Raw genomic sequence first — 7,894 nt, 5'->3', positions numbered from 1 at the left:
TGTCTCGTTGTGATGTGTTATGAGCTTGTAGATCTGCTATTTTCACCAAATATTAACCCGAGAATAGTAACCGGTTTAAATGTATACGTTGATTTGACCTTCCTGTTAAGTCTGCACAGCCTATGAAGATAAGACATCATTTGAGTCCAATAGTCTAGTCTACTACTTCCAGTCCCATGCAGCTCACTCACACTGTGGATTGATTAGTACTTCCAGTCCCATGCAGCTCACTCACACTGTGGATTGATTAGTACTTCCAGTCCCATGCAGCTCACTCACACTGCGGCTTGATTAGACATCCCAGCTAATCCCAAGGTAGTTACATATTTGCTTAGCCTAAGCTGAGGGATTTAAAGGGAACTTTAACGGCTTTGTAAATCTCTCGCCATTGTCTTCAGTTGTGGTATGGGTCAGTCTGTCTCCGAGACTAGGGGAGAGGGGAAGCTGCATCTCACGGTTTAATTTGTTTTAAACCGTGAGCTGCAGCTTCCCAGCTCTCCCCTAACAGGCATATTGACCATTTAATGGTCAATATGCCTGTTCTAAGTTGGGTTCTCAATGGACGCAGCTTCCTGAATTCACGCCTGCCCACCCATGGCAGGTGTGCTATCTGGTATAACGAGCTATAACTTGCCCTTACGCCTTATCCCTAAACGTATTTGTTATTTTTTACTATTTTGAAAAACATTTTAAAATAGTTCAAATAGCCGATCTACAAGTTCACAATGTGTCAATGTAGATCGGCTAGTTGAACTATTTTAAAATGTTTTTCAAGAGTAAAATATGGCAAAATATTAGGGATAAATGGTAAGAGGTGGCCTCTTACCCTCTTACGAGCGTGAGTTCGTCGGATAGCATGGGTCCCTCTTTCGGCATGCAAGGGGGGGGCGGCCTCCCCTTGCATGCGGAAAGATTGACCCATGCTGTCCGACGATGCCTGGTTGAATAGCAGACAGACCGGATAAGAAGAGAGGGGAGAAGCCAGAGTGTGTATAGAAGGGATCGAGATGTAGTGATTTGATCCATCAGATCAGCTAAGTTGGGTGGTCAACCTGAAACAACCATGTCTGCTCTCGTGGAATTCTCGATCAATCAATAATAGGCAATATATAAGGAGTCAAGACAATATTCTCAGGTGCTGATGTATACTTTATGTAAACATGATATCATGGAGAGAAGTCCAATAACACTCAGGTCAGTGTTAAGTTAGTTCTGCCCAGAGCACAGGGCAGAATCACACTAAGGGCCGATTCATACTCCTATTTTACCGCTGTAGTGCCGAAATGATTTCGGCTCGTCAGAAATTTTCAGTAGCACCGAAGAGCCGACTTTAGGACGGTACCCGCCACCCGAACCTCAAATTACGTCACATTGTAGGCTCTACAGAGCCTAACCGACTTTTATTCGGCTCTAAAATAGGAGTATGAATCGCGCCTTATACTGTAGCTGCTCCAAGGACAAAGTAAACCATAACAAGAAACGCACATGTATTTTTACTATGTAGGAAAAGTCCGTTATCGACCTCTATATCACCACCTGATTGTTATTTTTTTGTTTTGAGCAACGGCCTAATTGCCCACAACTGGGTTTATTATTAAAATAACCATCATCAATTGACAAGCTCCGAAAAACAAAACAGGCATATCAAGATTTAGAATTCAATATACAGTTCTGTATTGTTTTCTGTGGGGCAGTGTTCACACGAGGATCCGCTGGGTTTATCAGTGTTATGACCATCGCAAGTCACAACATAACTTCTCTGTGCGAGGGGGGGGGGGGGGGGGGGGGGGGGGCTGGTAGTATTCCAGCAAGAACAGGTCTCCTTTTTTAAATTGTTTAGGCTCTGTTATTCAGGGAAAGGGGTGACAGAGCGTTTCAAGGTTTCACACTTCACATACTAGTGTAGGTGACTTAAGGTTAGAGCTATGGCAAGCTCCGTTAATCCAATGATCCACATTTGCAGCGTTCGACCGTCTAGGTCTTCATTTTCTCTGATGAAGACCTAGACGGTCGAAACGTTGCAAAATTGTAGTCTTAAAATAAAGTAAGTCTCGGAGCTCTACTCTTCTTTCTTTTTTACTGTTTTATTGCACTCCTTTACTACACTATTACACACACACACACACACACACACACACACACACACACACACACACACACACACACAGTCACACACACACACACACACACACACTCAGGCAAAGAGGAGCAGAACACATGAGGGTAATTTCACTCGGGAACTAACTCAACACAGCCAGGTGAGCCGATCATAATCAATAATCACAGGGCAGGGTGACGTGAGACAACAGAGGTAACAGGGTTACAAGGACAACAGGAAACACTTCAAAATAAGGGTGCACGATATTATAACACAGCAGTACAGATACTATACTATGCTATAAGACAGGCAGGTGTCATCAAAGGGATCAGAGTTTTAATAAAACTGATCTCCTTTCTCCCCTTCCTCTCCTCCGTCACCCCCTGCTTACCCTCCCTGATTTGGCTGATTAGGGCTCTTCCAAAGGGGCTTGTGGGTTTGTGTAAGACCCCCAGGGCACCGTCTCTGATGTGAGACCCCTGGTTCTCCTCTCTCAGCGCAGCACAACCTGTAATCCCATTGTGGGACAGGAAGAAGCAGCCAGAGGTCTGGGGGAAAAAACCTGTAGAGGCCGAGAGAGAGACGGGGGTCCCTATAGCTCTCATCGTTCCAATTAGCGCATGGATGCCCTTATAACCCCTGGAACCATGCCAGCCCAGGGTTGCCTGGACGCCCTTATAACCCCTGGAACCATGCCAGCCCAGGGTTGCCTGGACGCCCTTATCCCATTTTGACCTGAGATCAGATTCTAAAAATGTCTTCTACATCCTGACAGTTTTCTGAAAAAGCTATGTTTATATGTCAGTCGTTCTTCGATTAAAAAAAATAGCAGACCTACAAGCTCGTAGCGTGCCACTCGGTGGCGCGATATGAGCTTGTAGATCTGCTATTTTTCAATAGCTAAAGCATAACATAATGCTAACACCTAGGTTCCCGCCCCAAAATGGGTTAAAACCCCTGGAACCATGCCAGCCCAGGGTTGCCTGGACGCCCTTATAACCCCTGGAACCATGCCAGCCCAGGGTTGCCTGGACGCCCTTATAACCCCTGGAACCATGCCAGCCCAGGGTTGCCTAGAAGTCTCACTCCAGGGTTTATGTTAGCAAACCCAAGCTGCTTATGGAAGGCAAAGTGCTGACATCTAATTCCTTTCATAATACTAAAGTCTTGTATCTTTTCTTTGCCTGTCATGGAATGTCAACAGCTTGGTTATCAATGGATGGGAGTGACATACAACATTGAATTGAAATTGACAACATGTCACTTTGTTGGAATATTGGAGTAAGGGAAAAAAACGTACTAAATTTTGAACATTCTCACAGTTAAATTAATACTGAGGATTTGACTGTCATTTCTGTAATGAACACCAAATGCAGTGCTTTGGGGTTATAAATATGAAAAGAAACAATATCCCTTCCTATCACTGTTGCTCAACCACCAAGGAGCTGTGTACTGTATAAGCACTGTCCAAACATTCTGTCAACTTAATCCATTGAGACCTGGAACGCATCCATGTCACGTTAGCGTTTAACCACATTAACCATTAAGGGCTCTAAAATGTGCATCAAATGTTCATGGTTGAATTGGTGCTGCTGAGACATACCAATACACTGATACTGCAAAGGGAAGTGGCTATAGGCCTCCCCTGTGCCAATGTTAGCCCCTGTGCCTAAAGTTGCTTAAAGGACCACTTCACCACTTTCAACCTATCTTCATATAATAGGCCCTCACTAATATTCATGATAAAATGGCACGATTTTATTCTACTCAGTCTGTGTCTCATAGGAGGGCTGTGGGCAGTTTAGAAACCGTCCTCCAGAGACATCATCATTAGGCAAATTTCTTTTTAAACAAGATTTTTTTTACAAAAATGTTTAGATTTTCATTATCGTGAGAACGACGGCTTCCATTTTCGCATTGCAACTTTTCAGGAATAGAAAGCCTGCAGTTTCTATTAGCTTGTATTCCCCATCGATGGTGTCACTGGAGGACAGTTTCTGAACTGCCCACAGCCCTCCTATGAGACACAGAACGAGTAGGAAAAAAATTGCGCCATTTTTTCATGATTATTAGTGAGGACATATTATATGAAGATAGGTTGAAAAGTGGTGAAGTGGTCCATTTTGGGCGGGAACCCCTTTTGGTGTTTCAAGCATTCTGTTATACTTTATAGCTATTGAAAAATAGCAGATCTACAAGCTCCGGTGGCGCGCTACGAGCTTGTAGGTCTGCTATTTTTGAAAAATCGTAAAAATGCGGCACAAATCTTTGAATAGGTATATATTCTTTCAGAGCGAACGTTTTTTTTTATTTTGACGTCAGGCCTAAATGGGTTAATATTTATGACACACCCTCATTATGGTATTCCTCCCAGTTCACACCCACTTTCTCTAAGAGTGGACCAGCCTCTCAGTGGGCACGCCCCCTAACTCTAAGGCCATTGGTTCCTCTGGCCACAGAGATGACCTTTAGATGCTGCTGATTGGAGCATCTCTCTCAGGTCTTGCAGCCTATAGGATGCTGCGATCGGCTTCTGGCTCTACGGATTCTGTAGCATACCGTGATTGTCACACAAAGTAACCATGAAGACGCCTGGAGCGGTATAGGCCCATAGATCAGGTATGTATGTTTTTTGTTTTTGTCCTTGTCATAGTGTTTTGTTTATTTATTTTGTGATACTGACTGTACAGTAGTAATGGGGTTATTTGTGTTATTCTCAGTGCTAGTAAGACTACAACGCATACTTTATAGCAGTGGTTCCCAAAGTGGGGTCCGGGGACCCCCAGGGGTACTTGAGGGAGTTCCAGGGGGACCCAGCTAGATGATAATTTGCAACCAAATGGACCCTTATGGGTCTGTAACTCAGAGAGTGTACAAATGGAACCAAATGGACCCTAACGGGTCCATTTGGTTCCATTTGTACACTCTCAGAGTTAAATTAACAGTGGTTTTACAATATAAATTGGGGTCCCAGAGATAGAAATGCCATTAAATCAGGGGTCCGTGGCATAATGCGTGTGAAACTGGGGGGTCCATTAAATGAATGTGTTTCGGAATAAATGCTAGAGCCGTAAAAATCCTCCCTTATCGGGGTCACTGGCATAATGTTTTCAAAAGGGGGTCCGTGGCCTAATAAATGTCGATTTGGGGGTCCTTGACACGAAAGACTTTGGGAACCACTGCTTTATAGTACTGCCATTTTGTTTTTTGCTTCTAGATATTTTTATTGAAAGTAGGTTGACAGGAAATGGGGAGAGAGGGGGGGGGGGGGGGGGGGACAGGCAGCAAAGTTAGTCGGGAGTCGAACCCGCGCCACGCCGTCAGGCTTACCAGCCTAGGTGTCCGCTAGGCCGGCCCAGTGTCAGGCTTACCAGCCTATAGGTGACCGCTAGGCCGGCCCAGTGTCAGGCTTACCAGCCTATAGGTGACCGCTAGGCCGGCCCAGTGTCAGGCTTACCAGCCTAGGTGTCCGCTAGGCCGGCCCAGTGTCAGGCTTACCAGCCTATAGGTGCCCGCTATAGGCCGGCCCAGTGTCAGGCTTACCAGCCTATAGGTGACCGCTAGGCCGGCCCAGTGTCAGGCTTACCAGCCTATAGGTGACCGCTAGGCCGGCCCAGTGTCAGGCTTACCAGCCTATAGGTGACCGCTAGGCCGGACCAGTGTCAGGCTTACCAGCCTATAGGTGACCGCTAGGCCGGACCAGTGTCAGGCTTACCAGCCTAGGTGTCCGCTAGGCCGGCCCAGTGTCAGGCTTACCAGCCTATAGGTGACCGCTAGGCCGGACCAGTGTCAGGCTTACCAGCCTAGGTGTCCGCTAGGCCGGACCAGTGTCAGGCTTACCAGCCTATAGGTGACCGCTAGGCCGGCCCAGTGTCAGGCTTACCAGCCTATAGGTGACCGCTAGGCCGGCCCAGTGTCAGGCTTACCAGCCTATAGGTGACCGCTAGGCCGGACCAGTGTCAGGCTTACCAGCCTAGGTGTCCGCTAGGCCGGCCCAGTGTCAGGCTTACCAGCCTATAGGTGACCGCTAGGCCGGCCCAGTGTCAGGCTTACCAGCCTATAGGTGACCGCTAGGCCGGACCAGTGTCATTTGGTTCCATTTGTACACTCTCAGAGTTAAATTAACAGTGGTTTTACAATATAAATTGGGGTCCCAGAGATAGAAATGCCATTAAATCAGGGGTCCGTGGCATAATGCGTGTGAAACTGGGGGGTCCATTAAATGAATGTGTTTCGGAATAAATGCTAGAGCCGTAAAAATCCTCCCTTATCGGGGTCACTGGCATAATGTTTTCAAAAGGGGGTCCGTGGCCTAATAAATGTCGATTTGGGGGTCCTTGACACGAAAGACTTTGGGAACCACTGCTTTATAGTACTGCCATTTTGTTTTTTGCTTCTAGATATTTTTATTGAAAGTAGGTTGACAGGAAATGGGGAGAGAGGGGGGGGGGGGGGGGGGGACAGGCAGCAAAGTTAGTCGGGAGTCGAACCCGCGCCACGCCGTCAGGCTTACCAGCCTAGGTGTCCGCTAGGCCGGCCCAGTGTCAGGCTTACCAGCCTATAGGTGTCCGCTAGGCCGGCCCAGTGTCAGGCTTACCAGCCTATAGGTGACCGCTAGGCCGGCCCAGTGTCAGGCTTACCAGCCTAGGTGTCCGCTAGGCCGGCCCAGTGTCAGGCTTACCAGCCTATAGGTGCCCGCTATAGGCCGGCCCAGTGTCAGGCTTACCAGCCTATAGGTGACCGCTAGGCCGGCCCAGTGTCAGGCTTACCAGCCTATAGGTGACCGCTAGGCCGGCCCAGTGTCAGGCTTACCAGCCTATAGGTGACCGCTAGGCCGGACCAGTGTCAGGCTTACCAGCCTATAGGTGACCGCTAGGCCGGACCAGTGTCAGGCTTACCAGCCTAGGTGTCCGCTAGGCCGGCCCAGTGTCAGGCTTACCAGCCTATAGGTGACCGCTAGGCCGGACCAGTGTCAGGCTTACCAGCCTAGGTGTCCGCTAGGCCGGCCCAGTGTCAGGCTTACCAGCCTATAGGTGACCGCTAGGCCGGACCAGTGTCAGGCTTACCAGCCTAGGTGTCCGCTAGGCCGGCCCAGTGTCAGGCTTACCAGCCTAGGTGCCCGCTAGGCCGGCCCAGTGTCAGGCTTACCAGCCTAGGTGTCCGCTAGGCCGGCCCAGTGTCAGGCTTACCAGCCTAGGTGTCCGCTAGGCCGGACCAGTGTCAGGCTTACCAGCCTAGGTGTCCGCTAGGCCGGCCCAGTGTCAGGCTTACCAGCCTAGGTGTCCGCTAGGCCGGCCCAGTGTCAGGCTTACCAGCCTAGGTGTCCGCTAGGCCGGCCCAGTGTCAGGCTTACCAGCCTAGGTGTCCGCTAGGCCGGCCCAGTGTCAGGCTTACCAGCCTAGGTGTCCGCTAGGCCGGCCCAGTGTCAGGTTTACCAGCCTAGGTGCCCGCTAGGCCGGACCCAGGCCATACTGCCAGATTTTATCTGAAATAATAATACAATTTATTTAGCAAAAATATTGTGATGACGATTATTATATGAGAATGAATATTAATGTTTGATGATTCGTGGAATACAGTTGTTTTATTACACTTTTTGTATCTTATATATTCATTTTAAATCAATACAGTATGTATATCTTCAACTATACAGTTTGTCTCCTGACAGTAAAATGCTTTATGCATACTGTAAATCATTCTGGATTAAGTGCCTAAACAGCAATATTGCTGATTTAAACAAAATATGGTGAATAATAATGTTTCAAACTAAAACCAATAAGAGATAAAACAGATGCA

Source organism: Electrona antarctica (genome assembly GCF_951216825.1).
Source record: "Electrona antarctica genome assembly, chromosome: 11".
NCBI lineage: Eukaryota > Metazoa > Chordata > Actinopteri > Myctophiformes > Myctophidae > Electrona > Electrona antarctica.
The sequence above is the reverse complement of the archived record's forward strand: the minus strand, read 5'-3'. Positions refer to the sequence as shown.